Here is a 27,181-nt window from a genome sequence, read left to right as displayed (position 1 = left end):
GACATTTTCCAGGACAGATCATGTTAGGCCACAATACAAGTCCAAAGAAATTTAAGAAGATAGAAATTATATCAAGTATAGTTTTCACAGTGATATGGAAGTATAAATGAGTAAAAGAAGGAAAGCTGGAACATTCTTAAATACATGAAAATTAACCAACATGCTATCGAACAACCACTAGATCACAGAATAAATCAAAAGAAAAATTTAAAAATGTCTTGAGACAAACAAAAATAGAAACGAATCATCACAAAACATGAGAGGCAAAAAGAGCATTTCTAAGATGAAAGTTTATATTACAAATGCACACACTAAGAAAGAAGAAAGCTCTCAAATAAACAACCTAACATTATGCTCAAGGAACTAGAAAAAGAAGAGCAAATGAAGGCCAAAGTTAGCAGAAGGAGGGCAATAATAAAGATTAAAGCAGAAATAACTGAAATAGAAAATAGGAAAACAATAGAAAAGATGAACAAAATTAAGAGTTGGTTCTTTGGGGGGAAAAGATGGCAGAGGAATAGGGGACTGTATTCCAACCGGTCCCCGGAATTGAGCCGGATATCTACCAGACCACTCTGAACACCCACGAAATCAGCCTGAGATGTAAGAAGATAGATCTGGATCTCTACAGACAGAATATCGCAGGCGGTTGGTTCCGAGGTACAAAGTGGGGAGCCATGATTCTGCGGGCAGATATCAGAGGATAAACGGAAGGTGGAGGGAGCCCAGCCATAGGGATCCTACACCGCCAGTGAGCAACAGCCTCCCGCGCTGGGGACAGGGCACAGACTCGCAGACCGGTAGTGGCGGGGAAAGGACTTTAGGGCAGCCCCCCGGACGGACACCCTGAGCGGCGGGGTTGCACGTGCGAACTGGGGGTGGCTGGCGGTTTTAGAAGCACAAAGGGCAGAGACGTTCCCTGAACGGGAGGCAAGGACTGGAAGCGCTGCTGAGGGGTGCACAACCCAGCACACTGCAGTTTATAGCAGCACAGACAAAACCGGAGATAGTGTGGCCTGGAGAGCTCACTGAAAACCAGAGTGCAATCTCTCTGCTCTGAGGCAGAGGGTTGGAAATGCTCTCTTCTGCTCTGACTCTCAGAAGAGACGTGGAAAGCAACCAGGGAAAGCCGCCAGAGAACAAAAGCCCCCAAAAAACAGTTTTCACTGAGCCCATCCCCCCCCACAGGGGGCAGGGCAACTCTCCCCAAACAGGGTTGCCTGAGTACCAGTGTGACAGGCCCATCCCCCAGAAGACAGGCTGAGAGAACAAGAGGACAGCAACCCTAAGGTCCCTAGAAAACAGGTGCATCTTGCTTGGGTTGTGGTCAATCATTTGGACTCTATACATTCCCTCAACCACCCCTCAACAGAATGACTAGGAGGAGGAACCCCCAAAATAGGAAAGACTCAGAGACTATGACTTATGCCACAGAGATACAAATGGATTCAGATATAACCAAGATGTCGGAGGTGGAATTCAGGCTAGCAATCGTGAAGACAACAGCTAGAATGGAGAAATCAATTAATGGCAACATAGAGTCTCTAAGGGCAGAAATGAAAGCTGAACTGGCCGAGCTTAAAAATGCTATCAATGAGATCCAATCTAATCTAGATAATCTAACAGCTAGGGTAAGCAAGACAGAAGAACGAATTAGTGACCTTGAAGACCATTTAATAGAGAAAAAGGGAAAAGAGGAGGCCTGGGAAAAACAACTCAGAATCCATGAAAATAGAATCAGAGAAATAAGTGACGCCATGAAAAGTTCCAATGTCAGAATTATTGGAATCCCTGAGGGGGTAGAGAGAGAGAGAGGATTAGAAGATATATTTGAGCAAATCGCAGCTAAGAACTTCCCTAATCTGGGGAATGAAACAAACATTTGTGTCCTAGAGGCAGAGAGGACCCCTCCCAAGATCAAGGAAAACAGGTCAACACCCCGGCATGTAATAGCAAAACTCGCAAATCTTGGAACCAAGGAAACCATCTTTTTTTTTTTATAAGTTTTTTTTTTTTTAAGATTATTTATTTATTTATTTGACAGAGAGAGACACAGCGAGAGAGGGAACACAAGCAGGGAGAGTGGGAGAGGAGAAGCAGACTTCCTGCGGAGCAGGGAGCCCGATGCAGGGCTCGATCCCAGGACCCTGGGATCATGACCTGAGCCGAAGGCAGACGCCCAACAACTGAGCCACCCAGGCGCCCCTCAAGGAAACCATCTTAAGGGCAGTTAGGGGGAAGAGATTCCTTACATGCAGAGGGAGGAACATCAGAATAACGTCAGACCTATCCACAGAGACCTGGCAAGCCAGAAAGGCCTGGCAAGACATATTCAGGGTACTAAACAAGAAGAACATGCAGCCAAGAATACTTTATCCGGCAAGGCTGTCATTGAGAATGGATGGAGAGATGCAGAACTTCCAAGATTGGCAGAAACTGAAAGAATATGTGACCACTAAGCCGGCTCTGCAAGAAAAATTAAGGGGGGTTCTATAAAAGGAGAAAGACCCCAAGAGTGATCTACAACAGAAATTTACAGGGACAATCTATACAAACAAGGTCTTCACAGGCAACATGATGACAATTCATGTCTTTCAATAATCACTCTCAACGTGAATGGCCTAAATGCTCCCATAAACCGGCACAGGGTTGCAGATTGGATAAAAAGACAGGACCCATCCATATGCTGTCTACAAGAGACTCATTTTGAACCTAAAGATACATCCAGACTCAAAGTGAAGGGATGGAGATCCATCTTCCATGCCAGCGGACCTCAAAAGAAAGCTGGGGTAGCGATTCTTATGTCAGACACATTAGATTTTAAACTAAAGACTGTAGTTAGAGACACAGAAGGACACTATATCATTCTTAAATGGGTCTATCCAACAAGAAGATCTAACGGTTGTAAATATCTACGCCCCCAACATGGGAGCAGCCATCTACATAAGCCAACTGTTAACCAAAATAGTCATACTGATAACAATACATTAATTGTAGGAGACCTCAATACTCCACTCTCAGCGATAGACAGAACATCTAAGCAGAAAATCGACAAAGAAACAAGAGTTTTGAATGGCACACTGGACCAGATGGACCTCATAGATATATACAGAACATTCCACCCTAAAACAAGAGAATACTCATTCTTCTTGAGCGCTCATGGAACTTTCTCCAGAATAGATCACATACTGGGTCACAAATCAGGTCTCAACCGATACCAAAAGACTGAGATTATTCCCTGCATATTCTCAGACCATAATGCTTTAAAACTGTAACTCAATCACAAGAAAAAATGTGGAAGAAATTCAAACACTTGAAAGCTAAAGAACACTCTGCTCAAGAATGTTTGGGTCAACCAGGAAATCAAAGAAGAACTTAAACAATTCATGGACACCAATGAGAATGAAAACACAACAGTCCAAACCTATGGGATACTGCAAAGGCGGTCCTAATCCTAAGGGGGAAATACATAGCCATCCAAGCCTCACTCAAAAAAATAGAAAAATCCTGAACTCACCAACTAACTCTACACCTTAAAGAACTAGAGAAAAAGCAACAAACGATGCCTAAGCCATGCATTAGAAGAGAAATAATTAAGATGAGAGCAGAGATCAATGAATTAGAAACCAGAAGCACAGTACATCAGATCAACGAAACTAGACGCTGGTTCTTTGAAAGAATTAATAAGATCGATAAACCACTGGCCAGACTTACCCAAAAGAAAAGAGAAAGGACCCAAATTAATAAAATTATGAATGAAAGGAGAGAGATCATGACTAACACCAAGGAGATAGAAACAATTATTAGAAATTATTATCAGTAACTCTATGCCAATAAGCTGAGCAACCTGGATGAAATGGATGCCTTCCTGGAAACCTATAAACTCCCAAGACCGAAACAGGAGGAAATTGACAGCCTGAATAGGCCAATAACCAGTAACGAGATTGAAGCAGTGATCAAAAACCTCCCAAAAACAAGAGTCCAAGGCCTGATGGATTCTCTGGGAGTTCTACCAAACATTCAATGAAGAAATAATACCTATTCTCCTGAAGCTGTTTCAAAAAAAAACAAAAACAGAAGGAAAGCTTCCAGACTCATTCTATGAGGCCAGCATGACCTTGATCCCCAAACCAGGCAAAGACCCCATCAAAAAGGAGAATTTCAGACCAATATCCCTGATGAATATGGATTCCAAAATCCTCAACAAAATCCTAGCTAATAGGATCCAACAATACATTAAAAGGATCATCCACCACGACCAAGCGGGATTTATCCCTGGGATGCAAGGGTGGTTCAACATTCGCAAATCAATCAATGTGATAGAACACATTAATAAGAGGAGAGAGAAGAACCATATGGTCCTCTCAATTGATGCAGAAAAAGCATCTGACAAAATGCAGCATCCTTTCCTGATTAAAACGCTTCAGAGTATAGGGAGAGAGGAAACATTCCTCAAGGTCATAAAATCCATCTATGAAAAACCCACAGCGAATATCGTCCTCAATGGGGGAAAGCTGAGAGCCTTTTCCTTAAGATCAGGGACATGTCAAGGATGCCCACTCTCACCAATATTGTTCAACATAGTACTAGAAGTCCTAGCAACAGCAATCAGACAACAAAAAGAAATAAAAGTATTCAAATTGGCAAAGAAGAAGTCAAACTCTCTCTCTTCGCAGATGACATGATACTTTATGTGGAAAACCCAAAAGACTCCACCCCCAAGTTACTAGAACTCATACAGCAATTCAGTAATGTGGCAGGATACAAAATCAATGCACAGAAATCAGTTGCTTTCTTATACACTAACAACACAACTGTAGAAAGAGAAATTAAAGAAACGATTCCATTTACAATAGCACCAAAAACCATAAGATACCTCGGAATAAACCTAACCAAAGAGGTAAAGGATCTATACTCTAAGAACTACAAAACACTCATGAAAGAAATTGAAGAAGACACAAAAAGATGGAAAAATATTCCATGCTCATGGATTGGAAGAATAAACATTGTTAAAATGTCTATGCTACCCAGAGCAATCTATACCTTCAATGCCATCCCGATCAAAATTCCAATGACATTTTTCAAAGTGCTGGAACAAACAATCCTAAAATTTGTATGGAATCAGAAAAGACCCCGAATCGCCAAGGAGATGTTGAAAAAGAAAAACAAAGCTGGGGGCATCACGTTGCCCGATTTCAAGCTCTATTACAAAGCAGTGATCACCAAGACAGCATGGTACTGGCACAAAAACAGACACATAGACCAATGGAACAGAATAGAGAGCCCAGATATGGACCCTCAACTCTATGGTCAAATAAGTTTCGACAAAGCAGGAAAAATTATGCAATAGAAAAAAGACAGTCTCTTCAATAAATGGTGCTGGGAAAATTGGACAGCCACGTGCAGAACAATGAAACTCGACCATTCTCTAACACCATTCACAAAGATAAACTCTAAATGGATGAAAGACCTCAATGTGAGACAGGAATCCATCAAAATCCTAGAGGAGAACATAGGCAGTGACCTCTTTGACATCGACCAAAGCACCTTCTTTCAAGACACGTCTCCAAAGGAAGGGAAACAAAAGTGAAAATGAACTTTTGGGACTTTGTCAAGATAAAAAGCTTCTGCACAGCAAAGGAAATTAGTCAACAAAACAAAGAGGCAACCCACAGAATGGGAGAAGATATTTGCAAATGACACTACAGATAAAGGGCTGGTATCCAAGATCTATAAAGAACATCTCAAATTCAACACCCAAAAAGCAAATAATCAAGTCAAAAAATGGACAGAAGACATGAACAGACACTTCTCCAAAGAAGAAATACAAATGGCTAACAGACACATGAAAAATGTTCATCATTATTAGCCATTAGGGAAATTCAAATCAAAACCACATTGAGATACCACCTTACACCAGTTAGAATGGCAAAAATTAACAGGGCAAGAAACAACAAATGTTGGAGAGGTTGTGGAGAAAGGGGAACACTCTTATACTGTTGGTGGGAATGCAAGTTGGTACAGCCACTTTGGAAAACAGCATGGAGGTGCCTCAGAAAATTAAAAATAGAGCTATCCTATGACCCAGCAATTGCACTCCTGGGTATTTACCCCAAAGATACAGATGTAGTGAAATAAGGGCCATATGCACCCCAATGTTCATAGCAGCAATGTCCGCAATAGCCAAACTATGGAAAGAGCCGAGGTGACCTTCAACAGATGAATGGATAAAGAAGATGTGGTCCATATATACAATGGAATATTACTCAGCCATCAGAAAGGATGAATACCCAACTTTTACATCAACATGGATGGGACTGGAGGAGATTATGCTACATAAAATAAGTCAAGCAGAGAAAGTCAATTATCATATGGTTTCACTTATTTGTGGAACATAAGGAATAGCATGGAGGACATTAGGAGAAGGAAGGGAAAAATGAAGGGGGGGAAATTGGAGGGAGAGATGAACCGTGAGAGACTATGGACTCTGAGAAACAAACTGAGGGTTTTAGAGGGGAGAGGGGTGGGGGGATGGGTTAGCCCGCTGATGTGTATTAAGGAGGGTACGTATTGCATGGAGCACTGGGTGTTATAAGAAAACAGTGAATCGTGGATCACTACATCAAAAACTAATGATGTATTGTATGGTGCCTAACATAACATAAAATAAAATTTAAAAAAAAGTTCTTTGAAAAGATAAACAAAACTGATAAGACTTTATCTAGACTCACCAAGAAAGCAAGAGAGAGGACTCAAATCAATAAAATCAGAAATAAAAAAAGAGACATTACAACTGCTACCACAGAAATACAAAGGATCGTAAGAGACTACTGTGAACAACTTTATGTCAGCAAATTGGACAACTTAGAAGAAATGGAAAAACTCCTAGGAACATACAACCTACTGAGACTAAATCAGGGAGATATAAAAAATGTGAACAGACCAACAAGTTAGGAGATTGACTCAGTAATCAAAAGCCTCCCAACAAAGAAAGCCCAGGATCAGATGATTTCACTGGTGAATTCCACCAAATATTTAAAGAAGAATTAATACCAATCCTTCTCAAACTCTTCCAAAAAAACTAAAGAGAAGGAAACACTTCCAAATTCATTTTATGAGGCAAGCAGTGTCCTGATGCCAAAGCTGCATAAGGACACTACAAGAAATAAAACCTCAGACCAATACCCCCAATTAATACAGATACAAAAATACTCAACTAAATGTTAGCTACCCAAATTCAACAGCATATTGAAAGGATCATACATCCCTCCTTGATCAAGTGGGATTCATCCCTGGGATATGAAGAAGTTCAATATATGCAAATCAATCAATATGATACATCACACTAATATAACGAAAGATTAAAAAATAATATGACCATCTCAAAAATGCAGAAAAAGAATTTGGCAAAATTCAACATTCTTTCATGATATAAACTCTTAAAAAATTGGGTATAGAAGAAATATAGCTCAACATAATAAAGATCATATATGAACAGCCCACAGCTACCATCACACTCAACAGTGAACAGTTGAAAGCTTCTGCTCTAAGATCAGGAACAAGACAAGGGTGCCTACTCTAACCACTCCTCTTCAACAGAGTATTGGAAGTCCCAGCCAGAGCAATGAGGCAAGAAAAAGAAATAAAAGGCATCCAAATAAAAAAGGAAGAAGTAAACTTGTCTCTACAGATAACATGATCTTATATATAGGAAACCCTGAAGACTCAAAAAAAAAAAAAACTATTAATCCAAAAAACTATTAGAACTAATCAATGAATTCAATAAAACTACAAGATTAACGTACAAAAATCAGTTGTGTTTCTATACATTAATGACAAACTATCTAAAAAATAACAAAAACAATTCCATTTATAACAGCATCAAAAAGAATAAAATTCTTAGAACCAAATTTAACCAAGCAAGTAAAAACTATAAGTATACTGAAAACTATTAAACACCGATGAAAAAAATTGGAGAAGACACAAATAAACAGAAAGATACTCCATGATCATAGATCTGAAGAATTAATATTGTTAAAATATTCATACAATCCAAAGCCATCTGTTGATTCAATGAAATCCCTGTCAAAATTCCAATAGAATTTTTCAAAGGAATAGAAAACACAATAATAAAACTCTTATAGAGCCACAAAATACCCTAAAGAGCCAAATAGTCTTGAGGGGGGAAAAAACCCACAAAGATGGACACATCATACTTCCTGATTTCAAACTATATTACAAAGCTATAGTAAACAAAACAGTATGGAACTGGCATGAAAATAGACACATAGACTAAAGGAACAGAAGCAAGAGCCCAGAAATAAACCCATGCGTATATGGTCAACTAATATATGGTCAACAAGGGAGTCAAAAATACTCAATGGGGAAAAGACAATCCCTTCAATAAATAGTGTTGGGAAAACTCGATATTTACATGCAAAAAAATGAAACTGGACACCTATCCTAAAACACAAAAATTCACTTGAAATGGAGGACTCGAAACCATAAAACTCCTAGAAGAAAACACAAGGAAAATGTCCCTTTATATTGGTCTTGGCAATGATTTTTTTTTTTTTTTTTTTTTTTTTTTGGCTATGGCACCAAGAGCACAAGCAATACAAGCAAAAATAAACAAATGGGAATATAGCAAATTAAACTACTTCTGCACAGCAAAAAAACAAAAAACAAAAAAAAAAACCCCACAATTAAAATGGAAAGGGAACCAAAGGAATGAAAGAAAATGCTTGCAAACTATGTATCTGATAATGTGTTAATATCCAAAATATGTAAGGAACTCATAAAACTCAATAGTAAAAGAACAAACAGCCCCATTAAAAAATGGGTAAAGGTCCTGAATAGACATTTTTCCCAAGAAGATATACAAATGCCAATAGGTACATGAAAAGCTGCTTGACAAACACCACTAATCATCAGGAAAATGCAAATCAAAACTACAATGAGATATTATCTCACATCTGGTAGAATTGCTGTTATCAAAAAGACCAGAGATAACAGGTGCTGGTAAGGATGTGGAGAAAAGGGAACCCTTGTACTCTGTTGGTAGGAATATAAACTGGTGCAACTACTATGGAAAACAGCATGGGGTTTCCTCAAAAAATTGAAAATAGAAATACCATGTGATCCAGCAATTCCACTTCTGGGTATTAATTGGAAGGAAATGAAATCACTATCTTGAGTTATCTGCACTCCTATGTTCACCATAGCACCATTTACAGTAGCCAAGACCTGGGAACAATATAAGAGTCTAATGACAGATGAATGGATCAAGAAAACACACACACACACACAAATATTAGTCAATCATAAAAAAGTAGGAAACCCTGCCAGTTGCAACAAGATGGATGAAATTTGAGGGTGTTATGCTGAATGAAGTAAGTCAGAGAAAGATATATATTGTATGATATCACTTATATGTGGACTCTAAAAAAACTGAACTCACAGAAACAGAGATAGATTGGTGATTGCCAGGGGTGGGAGGTGTGAGGCAGAGGGAATGGGGGAAGGTGGTCAAAGGGTACAAACATCCCAGTTATACGTTCTGAGGATGGAATGTACAGCATGGTGACTATGGTTTATGATATTATATTGTATATTTGATTTTTTTATGTTACGTTAGTCATCATACAGTACCGCATTAGTTTTTGATGTAGTGTTCCATGATTCATTGTTTGTGTATAACATCCAGTGCTCCATGCAATACATGCCCTCCTTAATACCCACCACCGGGCTAACCCAGCCCCCAACCCCCACCCCTCTAAAACCCTCAGTTTGTTTCTTGGAGTCCATAGTCTCTCATGGTTCGTCTCCCGCTCCAATTTCCCCCCCTTCATTTTTCCCTTCCTTCTCCTAATGTCCTCCACGCTATTCCTTATGTTCCACAAATAAGTGAAACCATATGATAATTGACTTTCTCTGCTTGACTTATTTCACTTAACATAATCTCCTCCAATCCCATCCATGTTGATGCAAAAGTTGGATATTCATCCTTTCTGATGACTGAGTAATATTCCATTGAACATATGGACCACATCTTCTTTATCCATTCATCTTTTGAAGGGCATCTTGGCCCTTTCCACAGTTTGGCTATTGTGGACATTGCGGCTATGAACACTGGGGTGCATATGGCCCTTCTTTTCACTACATCTGTATCTTTGGGGTAAATACCCAGTAGTGCAATTGCTGGGTCATAGGGTAGCTCTATATTTGAAAGTTGCCAAGTGAACAGATCTTAAAAGTTCTCACCAAACACACAAAAAGTGGTAAGTATGTGCGGTGATAGATGTGTTAACCTTATTGTGGTCATCACTTCTTAAAATATTTGGATATCAAATCATCACATTTGTACCTGAAGCTTACACAATGTTGCATGTCAATTATATCTCTATAAAACTGGAGGGAAAAAAGAGCCATGGTGTAAAATTTATTGCTAAAAACTCTATATTGAGAAAGTTTAAATTTTTGATGCATACATGTAAATTATGGTTGACTACTCTAATTTCAATTAGCAATAATCACGCCTCAGATAAACCTCATTGGCTATGATACTGCCTCTGTGCAAAGCTGATTACTCTAAGTTCAAAAGACAACTTAAATTCAAAGAAACAATTAAATAAGAAAGTAATCATCTGATTAAAAAAGAACAATTGCCTAAAAGTTTTCAAACTTTCTGGCTATCTTTATTTCTGATCATAAAAGTAACAAGATATGGAGAACCCAAGTACATACACTTCTAGGTATGGGAAAGCAAATCTGAGATTTCCCTTATAATGAGAAAGTTGGGGCACCTGGGTGGCTCAGTCAGTTAGGCATCTGACTCTTGACTTTGGCTCAGGTCATGATCTCAGGGTCATGAGATCGAGCCCCACATTAGGCTCTGCAAGGGCATGGAGCTTGCTTAAGATTCTCTCTCTCTCCTTCTCCCTCTGCCCTAATTCCCTCTCTCTCTCTAATTTAAAAAAAAAAAAAAAAGCTAACAGAAGTTTTTCAACTGGGTTTTGCCTTTCAAAGAAAGCCCAAAGTTGTTAAGAGAATAAAACCAACAATAACCAACCCAGATACTGTTCCTCCTCCCAGCAACAAAAACATTGAGTGGTAGTCTAGATCACTGGTATTCTTCTTTGTGTAACAGGATTGTGAGGTTCACGTCCATACCTGGCTCTCGTTCAAAGGATGGGTGTGGAAAACAGGATAAAAAGAAATTGTCTCAAATTGCAACAGTGTAGATTATCTCTAAGATTTTAAACAATGACAGCTATTAAACCCTGGGCTAGAGGGCTGAGAAAAACTGTGGCCTGTTCTTCTCCAGATGTAGGGACAATGAGAATGCGTGCTCTTTCATCTAAAACACTGTAACTCATAGGAACCAATGAAAAATTGTACATGGAGGACATTTTTCACCACCTAGTATACTATTCATTCCAAAATACATTTGTTTCTTTTAACTTTAAAAAGACTGACAAAGACCATTGTCAGGCAGTGAGTTTTGTCTTTTGTGGGATATAAGAGCAACAGATACTGCTTGAAGGGACATATCAACTGGAAGTTTGGATTAACTCTCTGATATGTTTGTGTTTTATGAATTTTGTCTTAGTGGGAAGTACAGTTAAGAGTCACTCTACCACTTTAGACTCTGAGTTGATATTCTGGTTGGTTGGTTGATTAGTTGGTTGGTTGGCTGTTTTCAACATGTGCTTGTCTTTACTGCTTAGAAATGACGAAAAAACACAACTTCACACAATGGGCATGCATTTAGTTTAAACAGAGCTCTGTCTCTTATCAGAGGCAGAGAATTAATATTTTCTTGAGATCCTTAAGGTAATAATGGTAAACAATACTTATTGGAAGCTTACTATGTGCAAGGAACTGTTCTAAATGCTTTAGAGTATTAACTTCACATAAAACGTATAACAAGGCTGGTACAGTCCTTATAATAGTACAACTACTGGAGCAGACACTGAAATATTCCATCCATATACCTTGGATCACTGGAAGAACTGAAACCAAGACAATTTTCATCTTCATTTTGCAGACGAGGAAAGTAAAAGACAGAAAGGTGAGATTTGCCCAAGATCACCCAACCGGTTCTGCCTATAACAGAACCGGCATCTGAACCCAGCACTGCACCATGGACGTCATCGCCCCGGTAATGTGGTCATGATTTTATGGGGAGCACTCTCCAAAACACAAATACTCATAGAAATTCCATACATTTCATTGGATGTATGTGCCTATGAGATTGCAGAACATGAAAGATAGAGCTAGCAACTTCCAGAGGAAACGGGGTCTCCTGCAGTTGATTTGAATGCACATTAGGAGCCAACATTTAAAAATGAGAAGCATGGAGCAGAGTTTCCTCTCACAGGCTGCTCTTGGAAATCCTGATTCTGTGCAGAATCACAAACTCCAGATACATATTTCCATACTCCTGACAGATTATTAGCTTGCAGTTGAAACAGAAGACATGATCTTGGCTCAGGGGAAATGGGAATTAGCATGCCTGCCTAAAAGCCAGTCAACAGAGGTAAAGTGAAAATTACACACAGGCACTTTCTAAATAGGAGCTGAAATGGAGAAGTTTGAAAGAATCTGCTCATCAATATAATTTGGGATAATGAAATCAGCTATGGGTGGCCAAAAATAAATCCAACACTTACCAAAACTCTAGCTATATGTGCACATGCGGATTTGCGACCAATAACCCATGCAGCACAACTGAGCTAGATCCATCCCCCGGCTGACATTTAAAACTTGCAGATCATTGACCCTGTCTCAAACACAGAAAAACTCCTTAGTTCCCGATATGATCACCGGTTAAGTGGTCATCTTGGGCAGATAATATTTTTATGATTAAGAACAATTAATAAATGTTAACAAATTGGGTTTCATCTCTTGGTAGGTTTAAGTGCATTTATTTTCACTCAACTATACAGATAAGTGCACCGCAATGCACACAAAAAATGTATCATTTTTTTAGCCAAATTTGGGGAGCTCTTCAACAAAGCACTGTAAAAGGAAAGCTGCAGCATTCTAACTCATAGAGCAAACTCCACATTGCTCAATAGCGCAATGGCCCACATAAGGCAATCCAGGGTCTGAAAAACTTGTCAGAGTTCTCTGAGGGTTTCCACAGAAAACAACGGTATTTAGAATTTTGGATCAGAGCTGCCCTCTTTGACACTCTCTTGACAATCTCTGCCCTCAGACTTCAAGCTTAGCCAACACTACGAGAGGCTTCACAGTAGACCCAAGGTTGGCTTTCCGTCAGCCTTCAATAAATTACATAGACTCCCAAGGAATTGATTGCAAAACAACCCAGAGTTTGAGGCCAAGGAATACTTTTCAGAACTATTTGCTCCATTTCTGCTCCCCTTATCAAAGTTGTGCAGCAAGAGGCAAGGAGCGTACACACAATGTTTAGACATGGATTGATTCATACACAAGTCAAAACCTCCAAACTCTGCTCTTCCCTGAATTGGCCTGAGGCCCCCAGCATCCATGGCCACAGCAGGTGGCCTCATGATGCTCAAGAGGATCAAACAGGGATTTTCTGCTCCAGAGGGGATTTGGAAGCCCTCCCTACCCCTGCTGTGTCAAGGAACTCTGTTTTCACATCCTGGCTCTTACAAAACAATCTGGAGTTCTTTGACACAGGATATGTTTATCCAACAACACAGTGGAGGCCCCTTCTGTCATCCCAGCCTCTGTTACATGATCTTGGTTATAGAATGACAGATATTAGAGTACAGATGATTAAAATATTTGACCAGAGCGAGGGCCCTCCCTGAAATCACATTACATGGGTCAGGCCAGCTTCACTCCTTAACTCCAGATTGAAGACCAAAGTCTTCCACTCCCACTGGGGACCCAGCTCTTAGGGCAATGAGACCACCTATGCTGCATCTGCCTCTTTGTCTCCAGTTTCTAGGACCAGTGTCTGGCATTTTTAATAACTCTTTGATGAATGAAGGCTTTGGTGAGTCAGGTGATTGTAAGGAGCCTATCCTGTACTAGCCCTCCGTTCAGTTTATTTGCACTGAACAAACACTCACTGAGATCTTAGGACAGGACAGGCCACATGAGGGTGCAAAGGTGATTGGGACAGTCATGCCCCAGAGGACCCTGAAGTCTAGGGGAGGCTTCATAGTTGAGTGTTTTTGATAGAGCGTGAAGATGGAAATATGGCCACCAAATGCAGATTCTGAATCCTGCTGGACGCCTGTAAGAAGGCATTTAAGCACTCTGTGACATTCTAGGAAAGTTACCAAAGGGAGGGGTTTTTGGATGAGGGGGAAAGCTCAAAAACAGGATAGATAAAAAATGTTCATTCACTTTGACTGCATAATCTCTCCTCTGGAACTCATCCCAGAGAAATTTGTCCAAAAAAAGAGCTTAAATGTACAAAGACGTTTTTCAGTGTATTATTATAATAGGGAACAACTGTAAACCATTTAAATGTCCATCAATAGGGGGAAAGCTAGTAAATTATAGCACAACCATAATGTTAGATGGAAAAAGTAGAACACAAATTTGAATGAGGTACTGTGATTGGAACCATATATACATGAACAAAGATCAGAAAGGAGCTAAAAATAATTGTATGTATATGTAAAGAATCTGAAGGTTACAAGTTTCTTTCACATATTTTCTTACTGGATACTTACAAAAATCCTGGGAAATAAGTATGATAATATGACAATGAAGGCACATTTTCTTTTTATGCATGAAGAATGAAGATTCGGGAGAATAAGTGACTTGTCCAAGGTCAGAGTAGAAAATGTAAACCCAAGAAAGACACCTAATCTCAAAGTCCTTCTTTTCATTGTACTACTCTGCTTCTGGAGAATGAAAATAGCTGTGGGCTAGTGCATCTGAAATTTTCCTAGTTTTTAATCCTCAATATGCTTCTTTAAATATTTTTAAATGCTTTCACTAGTAAATCTTAATTTTAAAAATATAGCTCAAGTAGGACAGAAGGGTTTCACACAGCAAACAAAAATAACCTTTGCTGCGAACCAAGTGTTATTTTGTTTGTTTTGTTTGTGTGTGCGTTTACCTAAAACAGAAAATCAAGAAAATGTGAATCCTGGTCTGTTTGCAATGCAAATTCATTTGATTCCCATTATAGAAAGCCATTTTAGACATCCCTTGTCACTTTTTGTGTCCTTGGCTTACTGACAATGAAAGTTAAAACTTTGTTTTAATTTATTAATCAATAAAAATCGGTAAGGTGTTACCATACTGTTTGACCTTTAAACACAATCGCTTCAAGATGGTTTTCTTCCCACATGCCAAGCAGATAAACATTTAATCTGAATGTCCAGCACTGAGATATTCTGGATGAAACGGTATTGCTAAAATATAGGACCATGTTTAGGACAGTATTTGATCCCACCCCAACATTATCTGAGAGTTCTCTCTTGATTTTTTTCTCTCCACTATACATATTAGGAAATACAATAGCAATGTATATTTGCAAAATGCCATGTCTACTTCCTCCAACATAGATAAACAACTGAAAGCCCCCACCACTCCCCGTTACCAGCAATAACACTATGAAATCTCCATTACTCTACACTTCACCTCTCTCTCCTCCCTTTCATGGTGCTTTGGACTGTTACCTCATTACCAACCACATGGGACACTTTGGCCATGAGCCTTGCTGGCTGTCTTTTGAAAACAATTCCGCTACTTGGGTGTTTCTACCATGTCATCAAGGGGGATGCCTCTTTTGCCTTTCTCTTGTTCTCTTTTTTTCCCACTGCTATAGAAGTTTTGATAATTCCTGCTTGTTACTAAACTTGTCCTTTTGCCTGCCAAAGGACAGAAAACAAGGCTGAGGTTACCTACATTAGAAAGAGCACACAGAAAAATCCGCAGGAAAGATCCATTACAATTCTCGAATTAATTATTTCTTCGGAATAAGAAACTTCCCTTTTTTAATGAACAGCAAATGAATAGCTAGGAACTTATATAAAATTTGCCTTGCTAGAAATGTGTTTCATCACATGATTATATTAATTTCAGATAAGGAGGAAGAAAGTCAATTTTGGACATCAGAAGACAGGTCTGAGCAGGGATTGTAACTTGAAATAGTATCAGATTTAGAAGGGACCTTTAAAATCAAATAGGTTCAGCCTCCCTCCTAATATAAAATCCCTTCTGTAAAATCTACGACAAGGGAGCAGACTGGCTTCTCTGGGTTTCTGAGCTTCCTTTTCAAGGATGCCCATTTAATCCCTTTGCAGAGAAGCATTAACAGTTAAAGATTCTCTTATACTGAATCCAATTTTCTCTCTCTCAAACTTCTACCGGTATGCCCCCTCTAATTAAATACAGAATAAACCATTGCTTTTCTGTTTGATGGCTTAGATTAAGATTTGGTTCCCAAGGAACCCTAGTGTTCTAAGAGATATTAATAGGTACACCTGGGTTGGGGGTTCTTTGTTCAAACAACTTTGGGAAAGACTGCATTCTATAGCCCTCAATTAGAGAATCACAGCAACCAGTTCAAGACTGTGAAAAGTTTTAAGGGAAAACTATCTTTATTTCATCCCTCTTCAAACTCATTTTGTCTATGGAACCCATCTACCTTGTTTTGGAACACCATTAATATTTCTCATGAACAGTGTTCTGAGAAACACTATGTGGGAAATGCAATGCTGAGTCTTTTCTAGCCTCAACCCCTCAGGGCTCGTCAACAGCGCTGCATAGGAAAAATTTCCAGACACTTCCCCATCCCTGTTCATCATGAGGTCAGGAGTGCCTGCAGGGTGAGTGTGGGAGGGCACGAGTGAGAAGGGCTCTGAAATGAAGTTAGAAGACAAATGGCCACAGACTGTCCGCTTCTGATTTTGTCAAGAGACATGACATCTGCATGGGTTCGAAAAAAAACTCAGCCTCCCGAAATTCAGCCAGGGCTTCCCCATCTAGGCTCATTCTGCATCCCTATGGCTGTCCTGGGTCCCTATCCAGTCCCTGCTCCTCCCATGCATGGAGAGAAGAAGGAGGAGGAAGGATGTATGTGCACCTGAGCACTTCCCACTCAAACTGCGGGGTGGTATTGCAGGCTCTCTCTTACTTTTCATGGAATGCTCAGGGGTCTTTAAGGACTTCAGCCCCCAAAGAGGAGAGACAGAGAGAAATGGCCTGCCTGAAACTGCTCTCATCTTCCCGATTGTCCCCGCTACAAACTGGGACTGTGCTGAGCTCCTCAGTCCTGCCCCTTCCAGCTTTCTCCCTCCAGAAAAGCTCTGCCAGCCTAGGATTTTTACTCTTTTAAATTCAGATTACTGTGTGCTCTTTTATCCTTTTGCCTTTGCAGAATGCTTTTATCCTACTACTTATTTTCCTGTGAGTGTGCCAATTTATTTTATTTCCTTTAATTATCTCATCTACATGTTTACCTTTTTCTTTTTCCTTTCCTAAATGGGAAAGAGGGAGCACCAAAGCATGGAGAGAATCTTGAGGATCAGTAGTGCCACCAAGAGGAAGGAGCTGGGGGGCGGTAGCCTCACTCCATAATCTGCTTCAGTCTCTCCCCAAAACTTAACTAAACATGAACATAAACTGAGTCCCTGCTATGTAAATGCAGTTTCAAGACAATTCTTCCAGACTACCTCCGAAAAGATTATGATGCCTAAAACCCCCCTACGCAAACATTTTGGAGCCAGTTAATGTTATTAAGTATCTCATCAAATCATCAAATCATTATTGTATTAAAATCTCATCAAATCATCAAATCATTATTTTATTGTTGGGGATTTTTCCTCTTACTTGCTCTGTCAAAAGTTAGGAGAATTGCGGCAAGTTCCTTCACTACTATAGAGTTTCTTTAAAAAAAACTGAATCATTTCTTTATATATTTTGATGCTGTAATTTGATACATAAATATTCATGAGTTATAAAAATCATTTAAAATTATCTTCGTGGCTTTATTTAACATTTTCCTACCTTGATTTTCGCTTTTTTATTTTTGCTCCTAATTTTTCTATATCTTTGCCTGACTTTTTACTTTTAACCATTTAAACTCCATTCTGAGAGCCTTTGCTTTTACTGAGATATTTTAATTCATTTATGCTTATAATACGTGGACACAAATCAGGGACTTTCTTCTGTCATCTTGCTCTGTACTTTCTGTACTTTATACTTCATTGCTAATTCTGTCTACTGCTCTAGGGTCTCAGTTTTATTGCCTTTATTTTCTTCAGTGATTTGGCACAAATGAATCCCAGTCTTAATTCTATTTATGATTCATTCATTCGACACATATCTGTTGAGTACTTAGCAGATGCAGAGCTAGACAACCTGCTTTAAACGCCAAAAAAAATTATAATCAGAGTGCAATGTTTCATACAAGGCTAAGAATAATTTTGTTTACACACTAGCATTTAAAATGTTGGTGTTTACTCATTTAATCAACAGACTTTTGTTGTTCATTTCCATTCTTAAGATAGTGTATACTAAGCTAAAGCTCATCACTTGACTCTCACACTCATTCTGAACCTCAATACAGATGTTTTGAAGTCTTTCCACAGATGTAACTGAAATGTTAAGATCTGAGGGACAAAAAGGCAAATGTGGAACTTTGACATCTCCAATCCTTTGACTAACTTCCTAAGATCCAAAGAATTCTTAACATGCGATTACAACTGCCTTTTGGAACTGGAAAGCCCTGTATTTCCCTAATACAATGCAGTCATTTAAAATCACCCTTGACCTTCCATGATTGAGAATTTAGAAAATTATACCCTACCCTTAATTTTATCAAGACAAACAATGACTCAAATAAGATAACACACATAGGAGAACTCAGAATTAATCATATGTAAATGTAATATTAATGTGCCCAGATTTAGATTCCAGCTTCTCTCCATATGCTTTCTGTAAAAGCAAGCTTGAGTTTCTTTCATTCATGTTTATTGCATGATGATAATGATCTTATCCCATTTTATATGCCAGGACCTGGCAAACTCAGACACTATAAAACATCTGGTTGGTTACTCTAAGTTTTAAAAAAGGATTTTAGGGAGAAAAAACTTTTGTTAAGCAAACTTTTAAAAAAATTTACTCCAGAATATTAGATCCCAAACTTTGCTAAACTGCTTATTTTTTTAAAAGATTTATTTATCTGAGAGAGAGAGAGAGAGAACCGCGCGTGCATGAACAGGGGGAGGAGCAGAGGGAGAGGGAGAGAAGCAGACCCCCTATTGCACACGGAGCCCAACGCCGGTCTCGATCTCACAAATCTGAGATCGTGACCTGAGCCAAAATTAAGAGTCAGACGCTTAACTGACTGAGCTACCCAGGCACCCCTTGAACTGTTTATTTTATTTTTTTTGTAAATCTTTTTTTTTTTTTTTAAGATTTTTTATTTATCCATTTGAGAGAGAGAGAGACAGTGAGAGAGGGAACACAAGCAGGGGGAATGGGAGAGGGAAAAGCAGGCTTCCCGCTGAGCAGGGAGCCCAATGCAGGGCTCCATCCCAGGACCCTGGGATCATGACCTGAGCTGAAGGCAGACGCTTAAGGACTGAGCCACCCAGGCGCCCCTGAACTGCTTATTTTAAAAGTGCTCAAGCAGATTCAGGGTACACTCAAAATACAGTTACTCTGTTTTAAAATAAAGTAACCAAATTTATAGACTTATAAATTTGTTCAACATTCATATAAATTCTCTATCATCTTTCTTCTCTACAAATTGCTGGTAGGTATGTCTTCATCTAATATCTATGTATGAAGTAAACATCTTGTATCAGCCAGGGTCCAGTGAAAAAAAGCAGGATCCACTCCAGGTATTTCAAACAGAAGGAACTTAATATAGAAAATCAGTTCCCCAGGAGACGTAAGAGTAAGCAGCCAAACAGAGGAGGTGAGACCACCCAGAGATCTGCAGCATCGGGAAATGGCCAGATCCTCCAGGGCTTCAGGGACAAGAGAAGCTCAGATGCTGGTGCCATCGGACCGGAACGAGCTCCACCTCTGGGGTAAGAGAGGGAGCCGGCAGTAGACAGGGACCTGGGGGCGAGGCTCTCTGAGACACAGGGCAGAGCAAGGGTAGGGCACAGGGGATCTAAATGCAAAAGAAAATGAACATAACCCACCTAACATCACATGTTTGTCACACTACGCACCCCAACACGGACACTGGCGCGCCCACCTGAGCATGCGCACGCACATGTGTGTGCACACACATCGCCTCACGTTCATCTACCTTTCCGTAGCCTTGCCTTCCAGAGAAGAAGCTACCCGTGGCCAAAGCATGGATCCCAAGTTCATATTACTTCTTTCAGAACTTTTAGGATCATCATAACACCTTACACTTTTATAACACTGTACTGTTTCACAGCACATTCAAAACCATCCGTGCACTTTTATTTTCGTGTTCACAACCACCACACAAGGGAATCCATGTAGTAATGTTCTCGTTTTCCAGACGAGGCAGTGCAGAAAGATTAAGGCACCCAACGAATGCATCACAGAGTCAGGTCCAAAGTCTGGGACTCTTCAGGCACCAAGACCAGACGCTTTATGTCCCGCCTACTGGTGAATGCCTAAAGGTCACAGGTGTGTGAAGTAATCTCTCTAGGCTTTAAGTCACTACATCTGGCCATAGGCGAATAAACAAGGCAATACTAAATTAATCACAGGCAAAAGTCAGGCTCTCAATCAACTTTATGGCTTCACGTTACCCATTTTAAAAAAATTCATCCCAGCAAGAATGTGTATAGCGCGTGACGACTTACAAAGTGCCTCCCTTTCCCTCCATTTGATCTAATAATATTCCTGAAATACATCATAATAACTACCATGTAACCAACTTGCCCGCATTGTGAGTGACTCAGCTCAAGGGTAGTGGGGCCCCCTTTTTATTCCTCAGAGATAATATGAAACTCGTGGCCTGCTGCAGGAGTTCAAAGGAGTCCATTTCCCTCCTTCGTGCCCAAGATCACAAGTGGAGGATTCTTCTTCTGAGGTGACCTCTTTCTGTTTGCCCGACCCCAAAAGCCGAGACAACAAAGTAGGTCTGGCTCTGCGTTTGAAACAGCACACACTTCCGAAGTTTGGGCTGAGAGTCACACGGTCCCCGAGTGCTTGGCGTCCCCGCGTCAGGGCTGGGCTGTGCCTGCCCCCAGTACCTCCGGGACAGCCAATTCCTATTAAATAGCTGGGATTCCTCTCGGGGCGCATTTGCATAAAGAGCTTGGTGGTAACCTGATTTGGCCTGCTAGCAGTGACAGCTCTGAACTCTGGGGTCAAGACACTTTCCACGCATTTGGCAACTGTCTTTGAGTGGGACTGCAGCTCAAAGGTGGCCACGCCATTCAGGATGGAGCATCGGGGCCTAACTGCCACCATCTTCCAGCAGAGCTAGTGCTCAGCGGAATGAACAGGATTTCTCAACAATGACAGGCACTCCCAGAATTCTCACACGAGGGGCAAGGGCCATCTCCAAAGAGACATAAAGCCTGCCCTAGAAGTGACACTGAAAATTCTCTCCTTTCTACCACGAAAATGTTCTGTCTTGGCTCTGAGAGTACGCATGCGGGTGACGACCTTTCTGGACTGGGAACACTTAAATGGTGATTTAGAGAAGCGACAGAGACGAGTTCCCATGAAATGCTTCTAAGCAAAGCTAAGTGTGCGAGAGGATGATGTGCAGAAGAGCTAGGGGGATGCTCCCGGGTCCCAGCCTCACCCCCTCAAGTACAGCCTCTTCCGCCTCAGCTTCAAACCGCCCAGGTCTCCCCAGGAGCATCTGTACCCACCACCAGCTCTTCCTGACCAGGACCCCCTTCTCCTAGACACTTGGCTGGTGGTGGAAAGGGAGAAAAAGGAGCAAAACCAGGTCTTGGAGCTAATCAGGCCTATTTGTGTTTAGCTGTTTTGCCTATACAATGTCCAGTGATGGGTACTCCATATTTTATCTGAAAATTACCAACAGCCGCAGAGCTTTAAAACTTGAAAAAAAAAAAACCCCACAAAACACAAAACAAAACTCAAAACATATTACCTTCTGTTCATCTTCTCTCTCAGACAACTGAATGCGCACACCACAGTATCTATATCTCCCTCTTAATTCAAAAATAATAAGATATGGAATTGAGATCGATTATGTTATATTAAATCAAATTGATTTCATAAGACTTTTTATATTTGACTTTCCTGTCAAAATCCTGAAGCACAAGTTTATTTCTACACATACATTGGGGGTGGAGGCACCCGGTAAAACATTAAAAGCAGAGGTTACAACGACTGAAAAACAGGGCACCTGATCCTTACCATGGTATTCTCTTTTTTCAATCGACCCTAAAGCTCCCAAAAGCCTGGCTCCTCAACACAGTATTGGTTTCCCCTCTGAACTTTGTCTTCCAACACCTCCTTCTTCTCTTCCATGCTGACACCCCAGCGCAGAGGCTCTGGGGCCAGAGGAAGGGTGCAGGGGGGTGCCAGTGGGAGGGTATTGGGGGGACAGGGGAGGACCTGCCCCTCCCACCACAGCCCCAGGCTCAAACCTACTCCTGGGGCTCAGTTGGGATGCGTGAGGTGCTCCGGAAGGTGCCACGCCTCAAAGAGCAGGTGACCTACGAGCAGTGAGTCATCCGGAGGCAAGGTGAGAAGAGAGAAGCTTGCAGCCATGACTGGGGGGCCGAGTTTTCTTCTTTGCTGAATACAAAGCATCCTTTCTCCAGTCATCCTTTCAGTCTAGGACAAGCTATCAGTGACAGGGTCTGATTTCCAAAGAGCTCCTCTCTCACACCCTCAATGCTGCAGGATGTGAACTAGAAGGTCTGCAAGCTAAAAATACCAGCACTTGTTGGTGAAGCTGAGCACAGAGGCAGAGTCGGGTACAGAGCGCAGGATGACTTTGCCTGAGCCCAAGCAGAGTGGGAGGCGACAGAGACCTCCCCCCCTCCCACCCCAGGGCAAATCCTCAGGGGACTCCTTCCTCCTTCCTTTATTTATCACACAGATAAATAAAAAAGCATTCCAGTTCTTTTGCCCAGTGAAATGGGGCACTTGGGTTGGGCAGGCAGGTCCGACCTCTGTAGTTCAAACAAGCTTCAGGTGCCTTTGGTCAAACCCAGCAGACAAAACATGGGATCCTACAAGCAGGGGTGTGTAAGAAAACTGTAATAGAGGGATGTGAGGGAGAGAAGGACAAAGTGGACAGAAAGGCCCTTGGGGACCCCCAGAACAGCTCTGGCTCTTGTCAGGACAGAAACAGAGCAAAAAGGAGAGATCGAAGGCAGGAGAATTAAATTGCCTGCTCCCTGGTCATATCAGACGTGTGAGCCAGGCAGGGAACAGTTCCTGCCAGGGGTTTCCATGACACAGACGTGAAATTAAAATAACCCAAGAAGCCAGCTACAGGCAAGAGACATGGTCCAACTGAGGCAGAGCTAGGAGGCTTTTTTTGGCTTCCTCCAAGGTCTGGTGCCCGCCACCAAGTCAAGGAAGACGTGGGCAGCCACCCAGGAGAAAAGTCTTTCCTGATAGCCAAGAAAAGGAATAAGGCCTCAAGTGAAGAGGGTGAGGTAAATAGGTTTTGAAGGTAGGTGCTGACCCAGAATTGAGCAGCATTTATAGGCTTTCTGGCCTCTTCCTGCCTGGTTAGGTATAACGGGTACTCTTTTGCAGCATTAATTTCTCTTCCTAATATAACTTTGTGGTCAAAAATATTGATCATATAGTTTGGATATTGTCATGAATGATGGAAATGAGAGGATCAGTGTGCCATGAAATGGATCACCCAGGGTACTTAATCCAACATTTTCACAAGTGGAGACCCAGCATGAACATTTCACCCCCCACCCCCCACACGCCAGGGCTCCCTTGTTCTCTGACTCTCATTATTGCTTTCCTAAGGTCCCTTGGGTTTGGCAGCGGTCTGGGGGAGAGAGAAGAGTTCCCTGGGGACTTGTGCTTCTCAGCACAATTCGTCTAAAAGCTTGTGATTCCTCTGAAAGCTAAAAGCACTACCCACTTTCAATCAAGGGACCTCCAAACAGAATTCTGTCACTACTTCTCAACTTTTTTTGGCCAAGAAAAGCATGTTGCATAGGACCTTCTGCTAACCCTAATTTAATAAAACTGTACCTCCTTCATCCAGCTTTGCTGCATACAGTATAAGGACACCCAGCAGACCCGTATCCATCAAGGGGGTGGTTGTCTTATCAGGATCAAGAACTTAGCAAGAGAATGGTGTCCTCGTTGGATCTGAGCTTGCCTGGACTTCACACCTCGCACTGGTATTTGATCCTGGCTTTCCAGCCAACCTGCTAAACCCCACGAGGACAGAAAAAATCTGTCAACATTCAGAGCTGAGGAGGAAACGGCATTTTTGAGATAAAATTCCCTTCATGGCAGATGTTTACTCAGCCTTATCAAGTGTCTTGCCCCAACAGGGTTGCACGGCAGATTTCATAAAATAACAAAATCACACACAATCATGAAAGCTAGAAACACCTCCTTTCAGATTTCCTGCTTAGAGGGCCCCAAGATAACGCCCTAAAGCTGGACACATTTTTGGACACACATGTAAAGTTTCTCTGCGTGCCTTAATTTTCTTATTACCAAATAATTGGATCTGCATGTTAGGGGAACTTTTGGGGGCCTTCAAGTGTATCCACACCAAATGAGAAGAAAGAGAATGTACCTGATGATGTCTTAGTTTGGGTTCCCCAGAAGCAGATTTGAATCCTGAAACAAGGAGTCAAGTGCACATAGTTGGGTCTGTGGGGAGACGTGGGGAGATGAAGGATCCCAGGTAGGGGAGAAGGGAGGTAAGACAAGCAAGGGGAGAAAGCCACTAAAGGCCGAGTTCTCAAGCCAGTTACCACTGTAGGTGACTGAAACTTAATCCTCCATAGATACTGGGAGCCTGTGAAAACACATGCCTCAGGATCTTACGGAGGGGCAAGAGAGCTGGGGTATTTACACACCATTTCTCATCAGGCACTCGTGTAGGAGTCCCAATAGAGTTATCCCTAACTCCTTGGGACTCAAAGCATTTCACCTGATATTTAATTTTCTCTTCTTATTTCAGTTTTTTGCATGTGTGACGGCAGGGCATCACTGGCTAACCCGTAATCAGATGGGCAGAGTATTTGTGGAAGGAATTCCTCAGATCCTGCATCTCCCCATAAGCATGGACAATTTATTTCAGATCTGATAGCAGTTCCAATCACTTTGGATGTAGACAACATTCAATGCACACCAGCCCATGTCTGCACTGGCCAATACTATGATCTGAATGTTTGTGTCTACTCCAAATCCATATGCTGAAACCTCAATGCCCAAAGTGATGGTATTAGGAAGTGGGGCCTTTGGGAGGTGCATCAGTCATGAGGGTGGAGCCTTCATGAATGGAATTAATGCTGTCATAAAAGAGACCCCAGTGAGCTCCTTGGCCCCTTTCACCATGCGAGGACACAGTGAGAAGTCTACACTCTGGGAAAGGGCCCTCACCTGACCATGCCAGCACCCTGATCTCAGGCTTCCAAGCCTCCAGTACTGTGAGAAATAAATTTCTGTTGTTCATAAGCCACCCAGTGTGTGGTATTTTGTTATAGCAGCCTGAATGGACTAAGGCAGCCAGTCATTTTAAAATCTTCGCAACAATACTGACTTCTTCTGCAATAGTTTCTAGGTCCCAGAAAACACAATTTCTATTCTGAAAGAGGATAGGATTAATTCAATTAAGTTTAATCCAACAAAAATATATCTATGTATTTATGTATTCTCTGCCTAAAATACTACTTAAAGTGCAATAAAGAGAAAGTTGAAAAAAGCATATTCCCTGCCTTAACAAATTTATAATCAAGAGTTGAGGCAGAAATGTACAGAAATACTATGAAACAAGGCAGGTTAAAATTACTTAAAAGCATAAATAGAATGCTCTACACCACCAAGGAGGGAGCAATAAATTCCAACTGGGTGGAAATGAGGAAAATTTTCTGGAGAAATGAATGTGAGTCATGTATAAGCCAAGTCAGTTCCTGAGCCTAACAGTGACCTCTCTGCCTGTGGTCAAGGCCATGGCTTCAGCTGCCCACATTCCTATGGCCCAGAGGATTCCTCCAGGTTGTAGGCCATGCTCTGAATGCCCCCAACGGTGGTCAAGGGAGCCCAGTTCCAATCTTAAAGCTCTTACGTGAATTCCCCTGAAGGCCTTTACCCAGTTGGATACCCACCTGCCAGCCTTTGGATTCGGGGTCTCACTTAACACTACCTCTTGGAACAAGCACCTCAGTTCCTCTCCCTGAGGGCTGTCAGCACATACCACACTTCCCAGAGCTCAGCCTGGGTCACTAGGTCTTCAGACTTTGATTTGGCCCCTGGTTTTCCATCCATGGGCCAGGTTTTGCATGTGAAGAGTAACTGGATACTAGACAGTGCTAGGTCTTGAATGACCACCAAATAAAAGCAAATACATGGACAGGAACCCAGACAGACTTCACAGGGAACATAAGAAGGTCCAGAGAACTGTGTCTCCATTACAGGATGAGGTCCCAGCACATAAGATGGTGGCCTTTCCTTATCCAGGCCTTTGGCTACGTTTCCAGCATCATTCCTTACCACTGGTTTATTTCTGTATACCTCCCTAAGTCCCACAACAGATGCTCCAGAAACCACGCTTATCAGTCTCCTCATGTGTCTTGATAATTTATGTCTCACACCCTTTTACTGATTGCTGTCCACTGCCTGGCATGTCCTTCCAATTCTCCTTCCTGTCCACCAGACAAACTCCTGATCTCCAAACCTTCTATTCAACGTTTAAAACACTCTCCAAACGTTTCCTCTCCACTGAAGTCTTCTCTCCCCAGTATCCTCCAATGTTAAGCAAAACTGATTCCTCACTTCTCTGTGTCATCAATGTGCCTTGTACCTATTATTTCCATAATTTTTAGTTTAGTCATCTGTACCTCCTCTCAGGCTCTGAGATTCTTTAAGGCAGAGAATGTGCCTTATTTCCTTGTGGACCTCCCCTCCATGCTGCACATAGTACCTGGCACAGAGCCGTGCAGACACCAGCCCAACCAGGGAAGAAGATATTGGAAAGAGAAAAGAAATGAGTTTGTCCACATGGGATGGGGCCAACATCTGGAATACACATACATTCAGGTCACTAGGTAGAAAATAGGCGAGAGAGAGGAGAAAG

At 41.3% G+C, this 27,181-nt stretch overlaps 1 protein-coding gene and 1 pseudogene across 1 annotated transcript in view; both read right to left on the bottom strand.

Moving 5' to 3' along the window:
* The window catches only part of PGM5 (phosphoglucomutase 5), a 194,989-nt gene that overhangs the window by 106,732 nt on the left and 61,076 nt on the right, over positions 1-27,181 (bottom strand). The gene's annotated exons all lie outside the window — the stretch shown is intronic.
* Positions 10,455-10,583, bottom strand: LOC118523080 (U4 spliceosomal RNA; annotated as a pseudogene).

The sequence above is a fragment of the Halichoerus grypus genome, chromosome 14 (genome assembly GCF_964656455.1).
Source record: "Halichoerus grypus chromosome 14, mHalGry1.hap1.1, whole genome shotgun sequence".
Lineage (NCBI taxonomy): Eukaryota > Metazoa > Chordata > Mammalia > Carnivora > Phocidae > Halichoerus > Halichoerus grypus.
This window is presented reverse-complemented; position numbering and strand designations above follow the sequence as displayed.